Source organism: Oncorhynchus gorbuscha, unplaced genomic scaffold (assembly GCF_021184085.1).
Source record: "Oncorhynchus gorbuscha isolate QuinsamMale2020 ecotype Even-year unplaced genomic scaffold, OgorEven_v1.0 Un_scaffold_979, whole genome shotgun sequence".
Taxonomy (NCBI): Eukaryota; Metazoa; Chordata; class Actinopteri; order Salmoniformes; family Salmonidae; genus Oncorhynchus; species Oncorhynchus gorbuscha.
The window spans coordinates 31083-55000 of NW_025745902.1; the positions used below are offsets into that span (position 1 = coordinate 31083).

The following is a 23918-nucleotide window of genomic DNA, read 5'->3' on the forward strand; positions in this document are numbered from 1 at the left end:
AGTCAACACTACTCTGTTGGACAGGATTCCTCCTCTCATCAGTCAACACTACTCTGATGTTGGACAGGATTCATCCTCATCAGTCATCTGTCAACACTACTGTGTTGTTGGACAGGATTCCTCCTCTCATCAGTCATCTGTCAACACTACTGTGTTGTTGGACGGGATTCCCCCATTACCACTAGTGTAATGTATTTCTCTCATATCTCTACTTCTACCATTACCACTAGTATCATTTATTCAATGACACATTCAATTAGTTAAAACCCTATTTTAATAGGTATTGAATTCGTTTTTTAATTAAGTAGAATGCCCTGCATACTTCCTCTCTCAGTTAATTCACTGCATCATTACGGTGTCCAGTTTAGCTTGTTTTTTAACCTAAGTAATTGTACTGTGCGCAGTACTCTATATATTTTGGACTAATTCCCTGAGATCTGGATCTTCTCTGGAAAATCATTATTTTAGTATTTTTGGGGTTTACTGCCAGGGCCCAGGTCTGGCAGTACTGCTGTAGACCAGGTGCTCTGGGTGACAGCAGGCATAGGTCATCTGCGAAGAGCAGGCATTTAACCTCTGAACTGTGGAGACTGACACCATGAGTTGAGGATTTTTCTAGAATAGTGGCCAATTCGTTGATGTAAATATTGAAGACTGCAGGGCTTTTGCATCCCTGGTGAAGGCTCCGCCCCCTGGTTAAAGAATGATGTTCTTTTCTTGCCAGTTTTGACGCAGCACATATTGGCAGTAGACATTGATTTAATTATGTCATGTTTTACCCGCTACACCACTTTCAATAACTTTGCAGAACAGTCCTGTCTGCCAAATAGAATCAAATGCTTTTTGGAAGTCGATAAAGCAAGAATACATTTTAGGATTATTTTGGTGGACATGTTAATCTATCAGGGTGTAAATATGATCAGTTGTGTGATGTTTTGGTATAAATCCAATTGGGCTTTTACTCAAGACATTGTGCTTATTAAGGAAGTTAAGAACTCTTACATTTATGATACTACAGAAAACCTTTCCCCAGGTTACTGTAATTGTTTGGGTCAAATTTGTCTCTGTTCTTAAAGATTGGGGTTATGAGTCCTTGATTCCAGATGTCAGGGAAATAACCTACACTCAGGGTCAAATTAAACAGCTTTAATATAGCATATTGACATTTTGCACTAGTGAATTTGAGCATCTGCATCTATCAGTATCCAACAGGATAACAGCTCTGTAACATAATTGAAATTTAAATGAAAATGGATGAACAAACTTTTGCTTAAGAAACTAATGTTTCTAAAACGACGGCTGCTGCCCTGTTACTACTGCCCTGTTACTACTGACCTGTTACTACTGCCCTGTTACTACTACCCTGTTACTGCTACCCTGTTACTACTGCCCTGTTACTGCTGCCCTGTTTCTACTGCCCTGTTACTACTACCCTGTTACTGCTACCCTGTTACTACTGCCCTGTTACTACTGCCCTGTTACTGCTGCCCTGTTACTACTGTTACTACTGCCCTGTTACTACTGCCCTGTTACTGCTGCCCTGTTACTACTGCCCTGTTACTGCTGCCCTGTTACTACTACCCTGTTACTACTGCCCTGTTACTGCTGCCCTGTTAGTGCTGCCCCGTTACTGCTGCCCTGTTACTGCTACCCTGTTACTGCTACCCTGTTACTGCTACCCTGTTACTGCTGCCCTGTTACTACTGCCCTGTTACTACTGCCCTGTTACTGCTACCCTGTTACTACTGCTGCCCTGTTACTACTACTGCCCTGTTACTACTGCCCTGTTACTGCTGCCCTGTTACTACTGCCCTGTTACTGCTGCCCTGTTACTACTGCCCTGTTACTACTGCCCTGTTACTGCTGCCCTGTTACTGCTGCCCTGTTACTACTGCCCTGTTACTACTGCCCTGTTACTGCTGCCCTGTTACTATTGCCCTGTTACTACTGCCCTGTTACTGCTGCCCTGTTAGTGCTGCCCTGTTACTATTGCCCTGTTACTACTGCCCTGTTACTGCTGCCCTGTTACTGCTGCCCTGTTACTGCTGCCCTGTTACTACTTCCCTGTTACTACTGCCCTGTTACTACTGCCCTGTTACTGCTACCCTGTTACTACTGCCCTGTTACTACTGCTGCCCTGTTACTACTACTGCCCTGTTACTACTGCCCTGTTACTACTGCCCTGTTACTGCTGCCCTGTTACTGCTGCCCTGTTACTACTGCCCTGTTACTACTGCCCTGTTACTACTGCCCTGTTACTGCTGCCCTGTTACTGCTGCCCTGTTACTATTGCCCTGTTACTATTGCCCTGTTACTATTGCCCTGTTACTGCTGCCCTGTTAGTGCTGCCCTGTTACTGCTGCCCTGTTACTACTGCCCTGTTACTGCTGCCCTGTTACTACTGCCCTGTTACTACTGCCCTGTTACTGCTGCCCTGTTACTGCTGCCCTGTTACTACTGCCCTGTTACTGCTACCTGTTACTACTGCCCTGTTACTGCTGCCCTGTTACTGCTGCCCTGTTACTACTGCCCTGTTACTGCTACCCTGTTACTACTGCCCTGTTACTACTGCTGCCCTGTTACTACTACTGCCCTGTTACTACTTCCCTCTTACTGCTGCCCTGTTACTGCTGCCCTGTTACTACTGCCCTGTTACTACTGCCCTGTTACTACTGCCCTGTTACTGCTGCCCTGTTACTACTGCCCTGTTACTGCTGCCCTGTTACTACTGCCCTGTTACTACTGCCCTGTTACTGCTGCCCTGTTACTGCTGCCCTGTTACTACTGCCCTGTTACTGCTGCCCTGTTACTGCTGCCCTGTTACTGCTACCCTGTTACTGCTGCCCTGTTACTACTGTTACTACTGCCCTGTTACTACTGCCCTGTTACTGCTGCCCTGTTACTACTGCCCTGTTACTGCTGCCCTGTTACTACTGTTACTACTGCCCTGTTACTACTGCTCTGTTACTGCTGCCCTGTTACTACTGCCCTGTTACTGCTGCCCTGTTACTACTACCCTGTTACTACTGCCCTGTTACTGCTGCCCTGTTAGTGCTGCCCCGTTACTGCTGCCCTGTTACTGCTACCCTGTTACTGCTACCCTGTTACTGCTACCCTGTTACTGCTGCCCTGTTACTACTGCCCTGTTACTACTGCCCTGTTACTGCTACCCTGTTACTACTGCTGCCCTGTTACTACTACTGCCCTGTTACTACTGCCCTGTTACTGCTGCCCTGTTACTACTGCCCTGTTACTGCTGCCCTGTTACTACTGCCCTGTTACTACTGCCCTGTTACTGCTGCCCTGTTACTGCTGCCCTGTTACTACTGCCCTGTTACTACTGCCCTGTTACTGCTGCCCTGTTACTATTGCCCTGTTACTACTGCCCTGTTACTGCTGCCCTGTTAGTGCTGCCCTGTTACTATTGCCCTGTTACTACTGCCCTGTTACTGCTGCCCTGTTACTGCTGCCCTGTTACTGCTGCCCTGTTACTACTTCCCTGTTACTACTGCCCTGTTACTACTGCCCTGTTACTGCTACCCTGTTACTACTGCCCTGTTACTACTGCTGCCCTGTTACTACTACTGCCCTGTTACTACTGCCCTGTTACTGCTGCCCTGTTACTGCTGCCCTGTTACTACTGCCCTGTTACTACTGCCCTGTTACTGCTGCCCTGTTACTGCTGCCATGTTACTATTGCCCTGTTACTATTGCCCTGTTACTATTGCCCTGTTACTGCTGCCCTGTTAGTGCTGCCCTGTTACTGCTGCCCTGTTACTACTGCCCTGTTACTGCTGCCCTGTTACTACTGCCCTGTTACTACTGCCCTGTTACTGCTGCCCTGTTACTGCTGCCCTGTTACTACTGCCCTGTTACTGCTACCTGTTACTACTGCCCTGTTACTGCTGCCCTGTTACTGCTGCCCTGTTACTGCTACCCTGTTACTACTGCCCTGTTACTACTGCTGCCCTGTTACTACTACTGCCCTGTTACTACTTCCCTCTTACTGCTGCCCTGTTACTGCTGCCCTGTTACTACTGCCCTGTTACTACTGCCCTGTTACTGCTGCCCTGTTACTACTGCCCTGTTACTGCTGCCCTGTTACTACTGCCCTGTTACTACTGCCCTGTTACTGCTGCCCTGTTACTGCTGCCCTGTTACTACTGCCCTGTTACTGCTGCCCTGTTACTGCTGCCCTGTTACTGCTGCCCTGTTACTACTACTGCCCTGTTACTACTACTGCCCTGTTACTACTGCCCTGTTACTACTGCTGCCCTGTTACTACTACTGCTCTGTTACTACTGCTGCCCTGTTACTACTACTGCCCTGTTACTGCTGCCCTGTTACTACTACTGCCCTGTTACTACTGCCCTGTTACTACTGCTGCCCTGTTACTACTGCCCTGTTACTACTGCCCTGTTACTACTGCTGCCCTGTTACTACTACCCTGTTACTACTGCCCTGTTACTACTGCTGCCCTGTTACTACTGTTACTACTACCCTGTTACTACTGCCCTGTTACTGCTGCCCTGTTACTACTACTGCCCTGTTACTACTACTGCCCTGTTACTGCTGCCCTGTTACTACTGCTGCCCTGTTACTACTGTTACTACTACCCTGTTACTACTGCCCTGTTACTGCTGCCCTGTTACTACTACTGCCCTGTTACTACTGCCCTGTTAGTGCTGCCATGTTACTACTACTGCCCTGTTACTACTACTGAAAATGATTTGTTACTCTGTTTCAGACACATAGAGAACTGGACAGGACTGCAGACTCTGAGAGACGTGGACATGGAGCTGTACACTGGACTACAGAGGCTGTAAGTGCACTACTTTAGACCAGAGCCCTATTCCCTATATAGTGCACTACTTTAGAGACGTGGACATGGAGCTGTACACTGGACTACAGAGGCTGTAAGTGTTGATGCAACATGGCAGCGTCCCACGTGGCACCCGATTCCCTATAAATCACTACTTTAGACCAGAACCCTATGGAGCCCTATTCCCTATATAGTGTACTACTTTAGACCAGAACCCTATGGAGCCCTATTCCCTATATAGTGCACTACTTTAGACCAGACCCCTATGGAGCCCTATTCCCTATATAAATCACTACTTTAGACAAGAGCCCTATTCCCTATATAGTGCACTACTTTAGACAAGAGCCCTATTCCCTATATAGTGCACTACTTTAGACCAGAACCCAACAGCACCCTATTCCCTATATAGTGCACTACTTTACACCAGGGCCATATGGCACCCAATTCCCTATATAGTGCACTACTTTAGACAAGAGCCCTATTCCCTATATAGTGCACTACTTTAGACAAGAGCCCTATTCCCTATATAGTGCACTACTTTAGACCAGAACCTAACAGCACCCTATTCCCTATATAGTGCACTACGTTAGACCAGAACCCTATGGCACCCGATTCCCTATATTGTGCACTACTTTAGATCAGAGCCCTATGGCACCCTGTCCCCTATATAATCCACTACCTTTGACTTTTGAAGTAGTGACCTATGTTTAGCAATGCAGCCATAGGCAGCTGTCTAGAGAAAGGCTAAGCTATGGGAATATAGGCAGCTGTCTAGAGAAAGGCTAAGCTATGAGAATATAGGCAGCTGTCTAGAGAAAGGCTAAGCTATGGGAATATAGGCAGCTGTCTGAAGAAAGGCTAAACTATGGGAATATAGGCAGCTGTCTAGAGAAAGGCTAAGCTATGGGAATATAGGCAGCTGTCTAGAGAAAGGCTAAGCTATGGGAATATAGGCAGCTGTCTAGAGAAAGGCTAAGCTATGAGAATATAGGCAGCTGTCTAGAGAAAGGCTAAGCTATGGGAATATAGGCAGCTGTCTGAAGAAAGGCTAAACTATGGGAATATAGGCAGCTGTCTAGAGAAAGGCTAAGCTATGGGAATATAGGCAGCTGTCTAGAGAAAGGCTAAGCTATGGGAATATAGGCAGCTGTCTAGAGAAAGGCTAAGCTATGGGAATATAGGCAGCTGTCTAGAGAAAGGCTAAGCTATGGGAATATAGGCAGCTGTCTGAAGAAAGGCTAAACTATGGGAATATAGGCAGCTGTCTAGAGAAAGGCTAAGCTATGAGAATATAGGCAGCTGTCTAAAGAAAGGCTAAGCTATGGGAATATAGGCAGCTGTCTAGAGAAAGGCTAAGCTATGTGAATATAGGCAGCTGTCTAGAGAAAGGCTAAGCTATGAGAATATAGGCAGCAGGCACGCAGGCCCTCAACCAACAGTGCAGTTCAAGAAGAGTTAAGAAAATATATACAGGGGGTACCAGTACAGAGTCAATGTGGAGGCTATATACAGGGGGTACCAGTACAGAGTCAATGTGGAGGCTATATACAGGGGTACTGGTACAGAGTCAATGTGGAGGCTATATACAGGGGGTACTGGTACAGAGTCAATGTGGAGGCTATATACAGGGGGTACCGGTACAGAGTCAATGTGGAGGCAATATACAGGGGTACCGGTACAGAGTCAATGTGGAGGCAATATACAGGGCGTACAGGTACAGAGTCAGTGTGTGGGGATACAGGTTAGAGGTCATTTGTACATGTAGGTAGGGGGGAAGTGACTATGCATAGATAATAAGTAGCAGCAGTGTCCAAAACTAATGGAGAGGTGTCAATGTAAATTGTCTGGTGGCCATTTGATGAATTGTTCAGCAGTGTTGTGGCTTGGGGGTAGAAGCTCTTTGCGTGAAACCATGTAGATGACACACAGGCAATGGGACAGTCCCCATTCACACCGCCATTGTCCATGACCAAGCTGATTATAATATGACCAAGCTGATTATAATATGACCAAGCTGATTATAATATGACCAAGCTGATTATAATATGACCAAGCTGATTATAATATGACCAAGCTGATTATAATATGACCAAGCTGATTATAATATGACCAAGCTGATTAAAGACCAAGCTGATTATAATATGACCAAGCTGATTATAATATGACCAAGCTGATTAAAGACCAAGCTGATTATAATATGACCAAGCTGATTATAATATGACCAAGCTGATTATAATATGACCAAGCTGATTAAAGACCAAGCTGATTATAATATGACCAAGCTGATTATAATATGACCAAGCTGATTAAAGACCAAGCTGATTATAATATGACCAAGCTGATTATAATATGACCAAGCTGATTATAATATGACCAAGCTGATTAAAGACCAAGCTGATTATAATATGACCAAGCTGATTATAATATGACCAAGCTGATTAAAGACCAAGCTGATTATAATATGACCAAGCTGATTAAAGACCAAGCTGACTATAATATGACCAAGCTGATTATAATATGACCAAGCTGATTATAATATGACCAAGCTGATTATAATATGACCATATGACCAAGCTGATTATAATATGACCAAGCTGATTATAATATGACCAAGCTGATTATAATATGACCAAGCTGATTAAAGACCAAGCTGATTATAATATGACCAAGCTGATTATAATATGACCAAGCTGATTATAATATGACCAAGCTGATTAAAGACCAAGCTGATTATAATATGACCAAGCTGATTAAAGACCAAGCTGATTATAATATGACCAAGCTGATTATAATATGACCAAGCTGATTATAATATGACCAAGCTGATTAAAGACCAAGCTGATTATAATATGACCAAGCTGATTAAAGACCAAGCTGATTATAATATGACCAAGCTGATTATAATATGACCAAGCTGATTATAATATGACCAAGCTGATTATAATATGACCAAGCTGATTATAATATGACCAAGCTGATTAAAGACCAAGCTGATTATAATATGACCAAGCTGATTAAAGACCAAGCTGATTATAATAAGACCAAGCTGATTATAATATGACCAAGCTGATTAAAGACCAAGCTGATTATAGACCAAGCTGATTATAATATGACCAAGCTGATTATAATATGACCAAGCTGATTATAATATGACCAAGCTGATTATAATATGACCAAGCTGATTATAATATGACCAAGCTGATTATAATAAGACCAAGCTGATTATAATATGACCAAGCTGATTAAAGACCAAGCTGATTATAATATGACCAAGCTGATTATAATATGACCAAGCTGATTATAATATGACCAAGCTGATTATAATATGACCAAGCTGATTATAATATGACCAAGCTGATTAAAGACCAAGCTGATTATAATATGACCAAGCTGATTAAAGACCAAGCTGATTATAATATGACCAAGCTGATTATAATATGACCAAGCTGATTATAAATGACCAAGCTGATTATAATATGACCAAGCTGATTATAATATGACCAAGCTGATTATAATATGACCAAGCTGATTATAATATGACCAAGCTGATTATAAAGATAATGATTATGACCAAGCTGATTATAATATGACCAAGCTGATTATAATATGACCAAGCTGATTATAATATGACCAAGCTGATTATAATATGACCAAGCTGATTATAATATGACCAAGCTGATTAAAGACCAAGCTGATTATAATATGACCAAGCTGATTATAATATGACCAAGCTGATTATAATATGACCAAGCTGATTATAATATGACCAAGCTGATTATAATATGACCAAGCTGATTATAATATGACCAAGCTGATTATAATATGACCAAGCTGATTATAATATGACCAAGCTGATTATAATATGACCAAGCTGATTATAATATGACCAAGCTGATTATAATATGACCAAGCTGATTATAATATGACCAAGCTGATTATAATATGACCAAGCTGATTATAATATGACCAAGCTGATTATAATATGACCAAGCTGATTATAATATGACCAAGCTGATTATAATATGACCAAGCTGATTAAAGACCAAGCTGATTATAATAAGACCAAGCTGATTATAATATGACCAAGCTGATTAAACACCAAGCTGATTAAACACCAAGCTGTTAAAAGACCGAGCTGATTATAATAAGACCAAGCTGATTATAACATGACCAAGCTGATTATAATATGACCAAGCTGATTATAATAAGACCAAGCTGATTAAAGACCAAGCTGATTATAATATGACCAAGCTGATTATAATATGACCAAGCTGATTATAATATGACCAAGCTGATTATAATATGACCAAGCTGATTAAAGACCAAGCTGATTATAATAAGACCAAGCTGATTATAATATGACCAAGCTGATTAAATGACCAAGCTGATTAAACACCAAGCTGATTAAAAGACCAAGCTGATTATAATAAGACCAAGCTGATTATAACATGACCAAGCTGATTATAATATGACCAAGCTGATTATAATAAGACCAAGCTGATTATAAAGACCAAGCTGATTATAAAAGACCAAGCTGATTATAATATGACCAAGCTGATTATAAGCTGATTATAATATGACCAAGCTGATTATAATATGACCAAGCTGATTAAACACCAAGCTGATTAAACACCAAGCTGTTAAAAGACCGAGCTGATTATAATAAGACCAAGCTGATTATAACATGACCAAGCTGATTATAATATGACCAAGCTGATTATAATAAGACCAAGCTGATTAAAGACCAAGCTGATTATAATATGACCAAGCTGATTATAATATGACCAAGCTGATTATAATATGACCAAGCTGATTATAATAAGACCAAGCTGATTATAATATGACCAAGCTGATTAAACACCAAGCTGATTAAACACCAAGCTGTTAAAAGACCGAGCTGATTATAATAAGACCAAGCTGATTATAACATGACCAAGCTGATTATAATATGACCAAGCTGATTATAATATGACCAAGCTGATTATAATATGACCAAGCTGATTATAATATGACCAAGCTGATTAAACACCAAGCTGATTGATTATAATAAGACCAAGCTGATTATAATATGACCAAGCTGATTATAATATGACCAAGCTGATTATAATATGACCAAGCTGATTATAATATGACCAAGCTGATTAAAGACCAAGCTGATTATAATATGACCAAGCTGATTATAATATGACCAAGCTGATTATAATATGACCAAGCTGATTATAATATGACCAAGCTGATTAAAGACCAAGCTGATTATAATATGACCAAGCTGATTATAATATGACCAAGCTGATTATAATATGACCAAGCTGATTACATTTACATTTACATTTAAGTCATTTAGCAGACGCTCTTATCCAGAGCTGACTTACAAATTAAACACCAAGCTGATTTATAATATGACCAAGCTGACTATAATATGACCAAGCTGATTATAATATGACCAAGCTGATTATAATATGACCAAGCTGACTATAATATGACCAAGCTGATTATAATATGACCAAGCTGATTATAATATGACCAAGCTGACTATAATATGACCAAGCTGATTATAATATGACCAAGCTGATTATAATAAGACCAAGCTGATTAAAGACCAAGCTGATTATAATATGACCAAGCTGATTAAAGACCAAGCTGATTATAATAAGACCAAGCTGATTAAAGACCAAGCTGATTATAATATGACCAAGCTGATTATAATATGACCAAGCTGATTATAATAAGACCAAGCTGATTATAATAAGACCAAGCTGATTATAATATGACCAAGCTGATTATTATAATATGACCAAGCTGATTATAATATGACCAAGCTGATTATAATATGACCAAGCTGATTATAATATGACCAAGCTGATTTAAAGACCAAGCTGATTATAATATGACCAAGCTGATTATAATATGACCAAGCTGATTATAATATGACCAAGCTGATTATAATATGACCAAGCTGATTATAATATGACCAAGCTGATTATAATATGACCCTGATTATAAATGACCTGATTATAATATGACCAAGCTGATTATAATATGACCAAGCTGATTAAAGACCAAGCTGATTATAATATGACCAAGCTGATTATAATACGACCAAGCTGATTATAATATGACCAAGCTGATTATAATATGACCAAGCTGATTATAATATGACCAAGCTGATTATAATATGACCAAGCTGATTAAAGACCAAGCTGATTATAATATGACCAAGCTGATTATAATATGACCAAGCTGATTAAAGACCAAGCTGATTATAATATGACCAAGCTGATTAAAGACCAAGCTGATTATAATATGACCAAGCTGATTATAATATGACCAAGCTGATTATAATATGACCAAGCTGATTATAATAAGACCAAGCTGATTATAATAAGACCAAGCTGATTAAAGACCAAGCTGATTATAATATGACCAAGCTGATTAAAGACCAAGCTGATTATAATATGACCAAGCTGATTATAATATGACCAAGCTGATTATAATATGACCAAGCTGATTAAAGACCAAGCTGATTAAAGACCAAGCTGATTATAATATGACCAAGCTGATTATAATATGACCAAGCTGATTATAATAAGACCAAGCTGATTAAAGACCAAGCTGATTTATAAGCTGATTAAAGACCAAGCTGATTAAAGACCAAGCTGATTTAAATGACCAAGCTGATTAAAGACCAAGCTGATTAAAGACCAAGCTGATTAAGCTGATTATAATATGACCAAGCTGATTATAATAAGACCAAGCTGATTAAAGACCAAGCTGATTATAATATGACCAAGCTGATTATAATATGACCAAGCTGATTATAATATGACCAAGCTGATTATAATATGACCAAGCTGATTATAATATGACCAAGCTGATTATAATATGACCAAGCTGATTATAATATGACCAAGCTGATTATAATATGACCAAGCTGATTATAATATGACCAAGCTGATTATAATATGACCAAGCTGGTTATAATATGACCAGCTGATTATAATATGACCAAGCTGATTAAAGACCAAGCTGATTATAATATGACCAAGCTGATTAAAGACCAAGCTGATTAAAGACCAAGCTGATTATAATATGACCAAGCTGATTAAAGACCAAGCTGATTATAATAAGACCAAGCTGATTAAAGACCAAGCTGATTATAATAAGACCAAGCTGATTATAATATGACCAAGCTGATTATAATAAGACCAAGCTGATTATAATATGACCAAGCTGATTATAATATGACCAAGCTGATTATAATATGACCAAGCTGATTAAAGACCAAGCTGATTATAATAAGACCAAGCTGATTATAATATGACCAAGCTGATTAAAGACCAAGCTGATTATAATAAGACCAAGCTGATTATAATATGACCAAGCTGATTAAACACCAAGCTGATTAAACACCAAGCTGTTAAAGACCGAGCTGATTATAATAAGACCAAGCTGATTATAACATGACCAAGCTGATTATAATATGACCAAGCTGATTATAATAAGACCAAGCTGATTAAAGACCAAGCTGATTATAATATGACCAAGCTGATTATAATATGACCAAGCTGATTATAATATGATCAAGCTGATTATAATATGACCAAGCTGATTATAATATGATCAAGCTGATTATAATATGACCAAGCTGATTATAATATGACCAAGCTGATTATAATATGACCAAGCTGATCATAATATGACCAAGCTGATTAAAGACCAAGCTGATTAAACACCAAGCTGATTATAATATGACCAAGCTGATTATAATATGACCAAGCTGATTATAATATGACCAAGCTGATTATAATATGACCAAGCTGATTATAATATGACCAAGCTGATTATAATATGACCAAGCTGATTATAATATGACCAAGCTGATTATAATATGACCAAGCTGATTATAATATGACCAAGCTGATTATAATATGACCAAGCTGACTATAATATGACCAAGCTGATTATAATATGACCAAGCTGATTATAATATGACCAAGCTGATTAAAGACCAAGCTGACTATAATATGACCAAGCTGATTAAACACCAAGCTGATTATAATATGACCAAGCTGATTATAATATGATCAAGCTGATTAAAGACCAAGCTGATTATAATATGACCAAGCTGATTATAATATGATCAAGCTGATTATAATATGACCAAGCTGATTATAATATGACCAAGCTGATTAAACACCAAGCTGATTATAATATGACCAAGCTGATTATAATATGACCAAGCTGATTATAATATGACCATATGACCAAGCTGATTATAATATGACCAAGCTGATTATAATATGACCAAGCTGATTATAATATGACCAAGCTGATTATAATATGACCAAGCTGATTATAATATGACCAAGCTGATTAAAGACCAAGCTGATTATAATATGACCAAGCTGATTATAATATGACCAAGCTGATTATAATATGACCAAGCTGATTAAAGACCAAGCTGATTATAATATGACCAAGCTGATTAAAGACCAAGCTGATTATAATATGACCAAGCTGATTATAATATGACCAAGCTGATTAAAGACCAAGCTGATTAAAGACCAAGCTGATTAAACACCAAGCTGATTATAATATGACCAAGCTGATTATAATATGACCAAGCTGATTAAAGACCAAGCTGATTAAACACCAAGCTGATTATAATATGACCAAGCTGATTAAACACCAAGCTGATTATAATATGACCAAGCTGATTATAATATGACCAAGCTGACTATAATATGACCAAGCTGATTATAATATGACCAAGCTGATTAAAGACCAAGCTGACTATAATATGACCAAGCTGATTAAACACCAAGCTGATTATAATATGACCAAGCTGATTATAATATGATCAAGCTGATTAAAGACCAAGCTGATTATAATATGACCAAGCTGATTATAATATGATCAAGCTGATTATAATATGACCAAGCTGATTATAATATGACCAAGCTGATTAAACACCAAGCTGATTATAATATGACCAAGCTGATTATAATATGACCAAGCTGATTATAATATGACCAAGCTGATTATAATATGACCAAGCTGATTATAATATGACCAAGCTGATTATAATATGACCAAGCTGATTATAATATGACCAAGCTGATTATAATATGACCAAGCTGATTAAAGACCAAGCTGATTATAATATGACCAAGCTGATTATAATATGACCAAGCTGATTATAATATGACCAAGCTGATTAAAGACCAAGCTGATTATAATATGACCAAGCTGATTAAAGACCAAGCTGATTATAATATGACCAAGCTGATTATAATATGACCAAGCTGATTAAAGACCAAGCTGATTAAAGACCAAGCTGATTAAACACCAAGCTGATTATAATATGACCAAGCTGATTATAATATGACCAAGCTGATTAAAGACCAAGCTGATTAAACACCAAGCTGATTATAATATGACCAAGCTGATTAAACACCAAGCTGATTATAATATGACCAAGCTGATTAAAGACCAAGCTGATTAAACACCAAGCTGATTATAATATGACCAAGCTGATTATAATATGACCAAGCTGATTAAAGACCAAGCTGATTAAACACCAAGCTGATTATAATATGACCAAGCTGATTAAAGACCAAGCTGATTAAACACCAAGCTGATTATAATATGACCAAGCTGATTATAATATGACCAAGCTGATTAAAGACCAAGCTGATTAAACACCAAGCTGATTATAATATGACCAAGCTGATTAAACACCAAGCTGATTATAATATGACCAAGCTGGTTATAATATGACCAAGCTGATTAAACACCAAGCTGATTATAATATGACCAAGCTGATTATAATATGACCAAGCTGATTATAATATGACCAAGCTGATTAAACACCAAGCTGATTAAACACCAAGCTGATTAAAGACCAAGCTGATTAAAGACCAAGCTGATGATAACATGGGAGAACATTAGAAGACTCCTGCCTTCTGATATCGTTCAGTACCAACATTAATCAGTTCTTCTCCTGTCTGTTTGTTCACGTGTCTTTCAGAATCATTATAAACTGCAGTCTGCACTCTATCCAGGCCCGGGCTTTCTCCCAGAACCCTCATCTACGATACATGTGAGTCTATAAATACGAGCTGAACTTTGACTTCAGACAGAACGTCCTGCTGGGCCATGGGGACAGGCTATAATAAAGAGTTCAGGCTGAATGTCTGTCTCTGGGTTGGTAGAGAGGCTTCTATGACACCTACCTACACAACCACTGGCTGCATGATGCATGACATCAGTGACTGTCTTTGTGTAACACGTGTCTCAGAGTGACCCCTATGTAACCTTGTGTCTCAGAGTGACCCCCATGTAACCTTGTCTCTCAGTGATCCCTATGTAACCTTGTCTCTCAGAGTGACCCCTGTGTCTCAGAGTGACCCCTATGTAACCTTGTCTCTCAGAGTGACCCCTATGTAACCTTGTCCCTCAGAGTGACCCCTATGTAACCTTGTCCCTCAGAGTGACCCCTGTGTCTCAGAGTGACCCCTATGTAACCTTGTCTCTCAGAGTGACCCCTATGTAACCTTGTCTCTCAGAGTGACCCCTATGTAACATTGTGTCTCAGAGTGACCCCTATGTAACCTTGTCTCTCAGAGTGACCCCTGTGTCTCAGAGTGACCCCTATGTAACCTTGTCTCTCAGAGTGACCCCTATGTAACCTTGTCCCTCAGAGTGACCCCTGTGTCTCAGAGTGACCCCTATGTAACCTTGTGTCTCAGAGTGACCCCTATGTAACCTTGTCTCTCAGAGTGACCCCTATGTAACCTTGTGTCTCAGAGTGACCCCTATGTAACCTTGTCTCTCAGAGTGACCCCTATGTAACCTTGTCTCTCAGTGACCCCTATGTAACCTTGTGTCTCAGAGTGACCCCTATGTAACCTTGTGTCTCAGAGTGACCCCTATGTAACCTTGTGTCTCAGAGTGACCCCTATGTAACCTTGTCTCTCAGAGTGACCCCTATGTAACCTTGTCTCTCAGAGCGACCCCTATGTAACCTTGTGTCTCAGAGTGACCCCTATGTATCCTTGTGTCTCAGAGTGACCCCTATGTAACCTTGTCTCTCAGAGTGACCCCTATGTAACCTTGTCTCTCAGAGTGACCCCTATGTAACCTTGTCTCTCAGAGTGACCCCTATGTAACCTTGTCTCTCAGAGTGACCCCTATGTAACCTTGTCTCTCAGAGTGACCCCTATGTAACCTTGTCCCTCAACTATATATGAGACAACTGACTCAACTATATATGAGACAACTGACTCAACTATATATGAGACAACTGACTCAACTATATATGAGACAACTGACTCAACTATATATGAGACAACTGACTCAACTATATAAGACAACTGACTCAACTATATATGAGACAACTGACTCAACTATATATGAGACAACTGACTCAACTATATAAGACAACTGACTCAACTATATATGAGACAACTGACTCAACTATATAAGACAACTGACTCAACTATATATGAGACAACTGACTCAACTATATATGAGACAACTGACTCAACTATATATGAGACAACTGACTCAACTATATAAGACAACTGACTCAACTATATATGAGACACCTGACTCAACTATATATGAGACAACTGACTCAACTTCATATGAGACAACTGACTCAACTATATATAAGACAACTGACTCAACTATATAGGATACAACTGACTCAACTATATAGGAGACAACTGACTCAATTATATATGAGACAACTGACTCAACTATATATGAGACAACTGACTCAACTATATATGAGACAACTGACTCAACGCTATATGAGACACCTGACTCAACTTGATATGAGACACCTGACTCAACTATATATGAGACAACTGACTCAACTATATAAGACCACTGACTCAACGCTATATGAGACAACTGACTCAACTATGTATGAGACAACTGACTCAACTATATAAGACAACTGACTCAACGTTATATGAGACAACTGACTCAACTATATATGAGACAACTGACTCAACTATATATGAGAAAACTGACTCAACTATATATGAGACAACTGACTCAACTATATATGAGACAACTGACTCAACTTTATAAGAGACAACTGACTCAACTTTATATGAGACAACTGACTCAACTTTATATGAGACAACTGACTCAACTTTATATGAGACAACTGACTCAACTATATATGAGACAACTGACTCAACTATATATGAGACAACTGACTCAACTTCATATGAGACAACTGACTCAACTTTATATGAGACAACTGACTCAACTATATATGAGACAACTGTACTCTATATCGACATAACCTGAAAGGTCGCTCAGCAAGGAAGAAGCCACTGCTCCAAAGCCGCCATAAAAAAGCCAGACTATGGTTTGCAACTGCACATGGAGACAAAGATGGTACTTTTTAGAGAAATGTCCTCTGGTCTGATGAAACAAAAATAGAACTGTCTGGCCATAATGACCATCATCATGTTTGGAGGAAAAGTGGGAAGCTTGCAAGCTGAAGAACAACATCCCAACCATGTAGCACGGGGGTGGCAGCTTCATGTTGTGGGGGTGCTTTGCTGCAGGAGGGACTGGTGCACTTCACAAAATAGGTGGCATCATGAGGATGGAAAATTATGTGGATATATTGAAGCAACATCTCAAGAAATCAGTCAGGAAATTATAGCATGGTCGCAAATGGGTCTCCAAATGGACAATGACTCCAAGCATACTTCCAAATGGGTCTTCCAAATGGACAATGACTCCAAGCATACTTCCAAATGGGTCTCCAAATGGACAATGACTCCAAGCATACTTCCAAATGGGTCTTCCAAATGGACAATGACTCCAAGCATACTTCCAAATGGGTCTCCAAATGGACAATGACCCCAAGCATACTTCCAAATGGGTCTTCCAAATGGACAATGACTCCAAGCATACTTCCAAATGGGTCTCCAAATGGACAATGACTCCAAGCATACTTCCAAATGGGTCTTCCAAATGGACAATGACTCCAAGCATACTTCCAAATGGGTCTCCAAATGGACAATGACTCCAAGCATACTTCCAAATGGGTCTCCAAATGGACAATGACTCCAAGCATACTTCCAAATGGGTCTCCAAATGGACAATGACCCCAAGCATACTTCCAAATGGGTCTTGCAAATGGACAATGACTCCAAGCATACTTCCAAATGGGTCTCCAAATGGACAATGACCCCAAGCATACTTCCAAATGGGTCTTCCAAATGGACAATGACTCCAAGCATACTTCCAAATGGGTCTCCAAATGGACAATGACTCCAAGCATACTTCCAAATGGGTCTTCCAAATGGACAATGACTCCAAGCATACTTCCAAATGGGTCTCCAAATGGACAATGACTCCAAGCATACTTCCAAATGGGTCTTCCAAATGGACAATGACTCCAAGCATACTTCCAAATGGGTCTTCCAAATGGACAATGACTCCAAGCATACTTCCAAATGGGTCTCCAAATGGACAATGACTCCAAGCATACTTCCAAATGGGTCTTCCAAATGGACAATGACCCCAAGCATACTTCCAAATGGGTCTCCAAATGGACAATGACCCAATGCATACTTCCAAATGGGTCTTCCAAATGGACAATGACTCCAAGCATACTTCCAAATGGGTCTTCCAAATGGACAATGACTCCAAGCATACTTCCAAATGGGTCTTCCAAATGGACAATGACTCCAAGCATACTTCCAAATGGGTCTCCAAATGGACAATGACTGCAAGCATACTTCCAAATGGGTCTTCCAAATGGACAATGACTCCAAGCATACTTCCAAATGGGTCTTCAAATGGACAATGACTCCAAGCATACTTCCAAATGGGTCTTCCAAATGGACAATGACTCCAAGCATACTTCCAAATGGGTCTTCCAAATGGACAATGACTCCAAGCATACTTCCAAATGGGTCTTCCAAATGGACAATGACTCCAAGCATACTTCCAAATGGGTCTTCCAAATGGACAATGACTCCAAGCATACTTCCAAATGGGTCTCCAAATGGACAATGACTCCAAGCATACTTCCAACTGGGTCTTCCAAATGGACAATGACTCCAAGCATACTTCCAAATGGGTCTTCCAAATGGACAATGACTCCAAGCATACTTCCAAATGGGTCTTCCAAATGGACAATGACTCCAAGCATACTTCCAAATGGGTCTCCAAATGGACAATGACTCCAAGCATACTTCCAAATGGGTCTCCAAATGGACAATGACTCCAAGTATACTTCCAAATGGGTCTTCCAAATGGACAATGACTCCAAGCATACTTCCAAATGGGTCTCCAAATGGACAATGACTCCAAGCATACTTTCAAATGGGTCTCCAAATGGACAATGACTCCAAGCATACTTCCAAATGGGTCTCCAAATGGACAATGACTCCAAGCATACTTCCAAATGGGTCTCCAAATGGACAATGACTCCAAGCATACTTCCAAATGGGTCTCCAAATGGACAATGACTCCAAGCATACTTCCAAATGGGTCTCCAAATGGACAATGACTCCAAGCATACTTCCAAAGTTGCGCCAAAATGGCTTAAGGACAGCAAAGTCAAGATACTGGAGTAGCCATCGCAAAGCCCTGACCTCAATCCTATAGAAAATTTGTGGGCAGAACTGAAAAACTCAATGTTAGTGGTGGCTGTTTAACAGTCTGATGGCTTGGAGACAGAGAGATTTGAGTCTGTATTTTGGCAGCAACCTCTCCATGTTAGTGATGGCTGTTTAACAGTCTGATGGCTTGGAGACAGAGAGATTTGAGTCTGTATTTTGGCAGCAGCCTCTCCATGTTAGTGATGGCTGTTTAACAGTCTGATGGCTTGGAGACAGAGAGATTTGAGTCTGTTTGTTGGGAGCAGCCTCTCCATGTTAGTGGTGGCTGTTTAACAGTCTGATGGCTTGGAGACAGAGAGATTTGAGTCTGTTTGTTGGGAGCAGCCTCTCCATGTTAGTGGTGGCTGTTTAACAGTCTGATGGCTTGGAGACCGAGAGATTTGAGTCTGTATTTTGGCAGCAGCCACTCAATGTTAGTGGTGGCTGTTTAACAGTCTGATGGCCTTGAGATAGAAGCTGTTTTTCAGTCTCTCGGTCCCAGCTTTGATGCACCTGTACTGACCTCGCCTTCTGGATGATAGCGGGGTGAACAGGCAGTGGCTCGGGTGGTTGTTGTCCTTGATGATCTTTATGGCCTTCCTGTGACATCGGGTGGTGTAGGTGTCCTGGAGGGCAGGTAGTTTGCCCCGGTGATACGTTGTGCAGAGCAGTTGCCGTACCAGGCGGTGATACAGCCCGACAGGATGCTTTCGATTTTGCATCTGTAAAAGTTTGTGAGTGTTTTTGATGACAAGCCACATTTCTTCAGCCTCCTGATGTTCTTCACCACACCGTCTGTGTGGGTGGACCATTTCAGTTTGTCCGTGATGTGTACGCCGAGGAACTTAACTTTCCATCTTCTCCGCTACTGTCCTGTCGATATCGATAGGGGGGTGCTCCCTCTGTTGTTTCCTGAAGTCCACGATCATCTCCTTTGTTTTGTTGATGTTGAGTGTGAGGTTATTTTCCTGGCACCACACTCCGAGGGCCCTCACCTCCTCCCTGTAGGCCGTCTCGTCGTTGTTGGTAATCAAGCCTACCACTGTAGTGTCGTCTGCAAAGTTGATTGAGTTGGAAGCGGCCACACAGTCATGGGTGAACAGGGAGTACAGAAGAGGGCTGAGAACGCACCCTTGTGGGGCCCCCAGTGGGGTGCATTCTCAGCCCTCTCCTGTACTCATCATGAGGCTAATGGTGACGTTAAATGGGGGGCCCGAGTGGTGCAGCGGTCTAAGGCACTGCATTGTAGTGCTAGAGGCGTCACTACAGACTCGGGTTCACACAATTGGCCCAGCATCGTCCGGGTTAGGGGAGGGTTTGACCGGGGAAGGCCGTCATTGTAAATAAGAATTTGTTCTTAACTGACTTGCCTAGTTAAATAAAGGTTAAATAATAAAAAATAAAAAAAAATATTAGAGTTTATTGGTTGTGAGGAGAAAACTGAGGATGGATCAATAACATTGTAGTTACTCCACCTTAGTAACCTAATTGACAGAGTGAAAAGAAGGAAGCCTGTACAGAATAAAAATATTCCACAACATGCATCCTCTTTTCAAGGCACTAAAGTAAAACTGTAAAAAAATGTGGCAAAGCAATTAACTTCTTGTGGGAATACGAAGTGTAATGTTTGGGGCAAATCCAACACTTCACTGAGTACCGCTCTCCATATGTTCCAGGAGAGTGGTGGCTGCATCAGGTGGTCTGCATCAGGTGGTGGTGGTCTGCATCAGGTGGTGGTGGTCTGCATCAGGTGGTGGTGGCTGCATCAGGTGGTGGTGGCTGCATCAGGTGGTGGTGGCCTGCATCAGGTGGTGGTGGCCTGCATCAGGTGGTGGTGGCTGCATCAGGTGGTGGTGGTGGTCTGCATCAGGTGGTGGCTGCATCAGGTGGTGGTGGCTGCATCAGGTGGTGGTGGCTGCATCAGGTGGTGGTGGCTGCATCAGGTGGTGGTGGCTGCATCAGGTGGTCTGCATCAGGTGGTCTGCATCAGGTGGTGGCGGCTGCATCAGGTGGTGGTGGCTGCATCAGGTGGTGGTGGCTGCATCAGGTGGTGGTGGCTGCATCAGGTGGTGGTGGCTGCATCAGGTGGTGGTGGCTGCATCAGGTGGTGGTGGTCTGCATCAGGTGGTGGTGGCTGCATCAGGTGGTGGCTGCATCAGGTGGTGGCTGCATCGGGTGGTGGTGGCTGCATCAGGTGGTGGTGGCTGCATCAGGTGGTGGTGGCTACATCAGGTGGTGGTGGCTGCATCAGGTGGTGGTGGTCTGCACCAGGTGGTGGTGGCTGCATCAGGTGGTGGTGGTCTGCACCAGGTGGTGGGGCTGCATCAGGTGGTGGTGGCTGCATCAGGTGGTGGTGGCTACATCAGGTGGTGGTGGCTGCATCAGGTGGTGGTGGTCTGCATCAGGTGGTGGCTGCATCAGGTGGTGGTGGCTGCATCAGGTGGTGGTCTGCATCAGGTGGTGGTGGCTGCATCAGGTGGTGGTGGCTGCATCAGGTGGTGGTGGCTACATCAGGTGGTGGTGGCTGCATCAGGTGGTGGTGGTCTGCATCAGGTGGTGGTGGCTGCATCAGGTGGTGGTGGCTGCATCAGGTGGTGGTGGCTGCATCAGGTGGTGGCTACATCAGGTGGTGGTGGCCTGCATCAGGTGGTGGTGGCTGCATCAGGTGGTGGTGGTCTGCACCAGGTGGTGGTGGCTGCATCAGGTGGTGGTGGTCTGCATCAGGTGGTGATGGCTGCATCAGGTGGTGGTGGCTGCATCAGTGGTGATGGCTGCATCAGTGGTGATGGCTGCATCAGGTGGTGGTGGTCTGCATCAGGTGGTGGTGGCTGCATCAGGTGGTGGTGGCTGCATCAGGTGGTGGTGGCCTGCATCAGGTGGTGGTGGCTGCATCAGGTGGTGGTGGCTGCATCAGGTGGTGGTGGCTGCATCAGGTGGTGGTGGCTGCATCAGGTGGCCTGCATCAGGTGGTGCCTGCATCAGGTGGTGGTGGCTGCATCAGGTGATGTCTGCATCAGGTGGTGGTGGCTGCATCAGGTGGTGGTGGCTGCATCAGGTGGTGGTGGCTGCATCAGGTGGTGGTGGCTGCATCAGGTGGTCTGCATCAGGTGGTGGTGGCTGCATCAGGTGGTGGTGGCTGCATCAGGTGGTGGTGGCTGCATCAGGTGGTGGTGGCTGCATCAGGTGGTGGTGGCTGCATCAGGTGGTGGCTGCATCAGGTGGTGGTGGCTGCATCAGGTGGTGGCTACATCAGGTGGTGGTGGCTGCATCAGGTGGTCTGCATCAGGTGATGGTGGCTGCATCAGGTGGTGGCTGCATCAGGTGGTGGCTGCATCAGGTGGTGGTGGCTGCATCAGGTGGTGGTGGCTGCATCAGGTGGTGGTGGCTACATCAGGTGGTGGTGGCTGCATCAGGTGGTGGTGGTCTGCACCAGGTGGTGGTGGCTGCATCAGGTGGTGGTGGTCTGCACCAGTTGGTGGTGGCTGCATCAGGTGGTGGTGGCTGCATCAGGTGGTGGTGGCTACATCAGGTGGTGGTGGCTGCATCAGGTGGTGGTGGTCTGCATCAGGTGGTGGCTGCATCAGGTGGTGGTGTCTGCATCAGGTGGTGGTGGCTACATCAGGTGGTGGTGGCTGCATCAGGTGGTGGTGGCTGCATCAGGTGGTGGTGGCTACATCAGGTGGTGGTGGCTGCATCAGGTGGTGGTCGTCTGCATCAGGTGGTGGTGGCTGCATCAGGTGGTGGTGGCTGCATCAGGTGGTGGTGGCTGCATCAGGTGGTGGCTACATCAGGTGGTGGTGGCCTGCATCAGGTGGTGGTGGCTGCATCAGGTGGTGGTGGTCTGCACCAGGTGGTGGTGGCTGCATCAGGTGGTGGTGGTCTGCATCAGGTGGTGATGGCTGCATCAGGTGGTGGTGGCTGCATCAGTGGTGATGGCTGCATCAGTGGTGATGGCTGCATCAGGTGGTGGTGGCTGCATCAGGTGGTGGTGGCTGCATCAGTGGTGATGGCTGCATCAGGTGGTGGTGGCCTGCATCAGGTGGTCTGCATCAGGTGGTGGTGGCTGCATCAGGTGGTGGTGGCTGCATCAGTGGTGATGGCTGCATCAGTGGTGATGGCTGCATCAGGTGGTGATGGCTGCATCAGGTGGATGGTGGCTGCATCAGGTGGTGGTGGCTGCATCAGTGGTGATGGCTGCATCAGGTGGTGGTGGCCTGCATCAGGTGGTGGTGGCTGCATCAGGTGGTGGTGGCTACATCAGGTGGTGGTGGCCTGCATCAGGTGGTGGTGGCTGCATCAGGTGGTGGTGGTCTGCACCAGGTGGTGGTGGCTGCATCAGGTGGTGGTGGTCTGCATCAGGTGGTGATGGCTGCATCAGGTGGTGGTGGCTGCATCAGTGGTGATGGCTGCATCAGTGGTGATGGCTACATCAGGTGGTGATGGCTGCATCAGGT

General features: G+C 42.9%; 1 pseudogene; it reads left to right on the forward strand.

Annotated features, from left to right (window-relative positions):
• The window catches only part of LOC124020900, a 142477-nt pseudogene that overhangs the window by 16558 nt on the left and 102001 nt on the right, over positions 1 to 23918 (forward strand).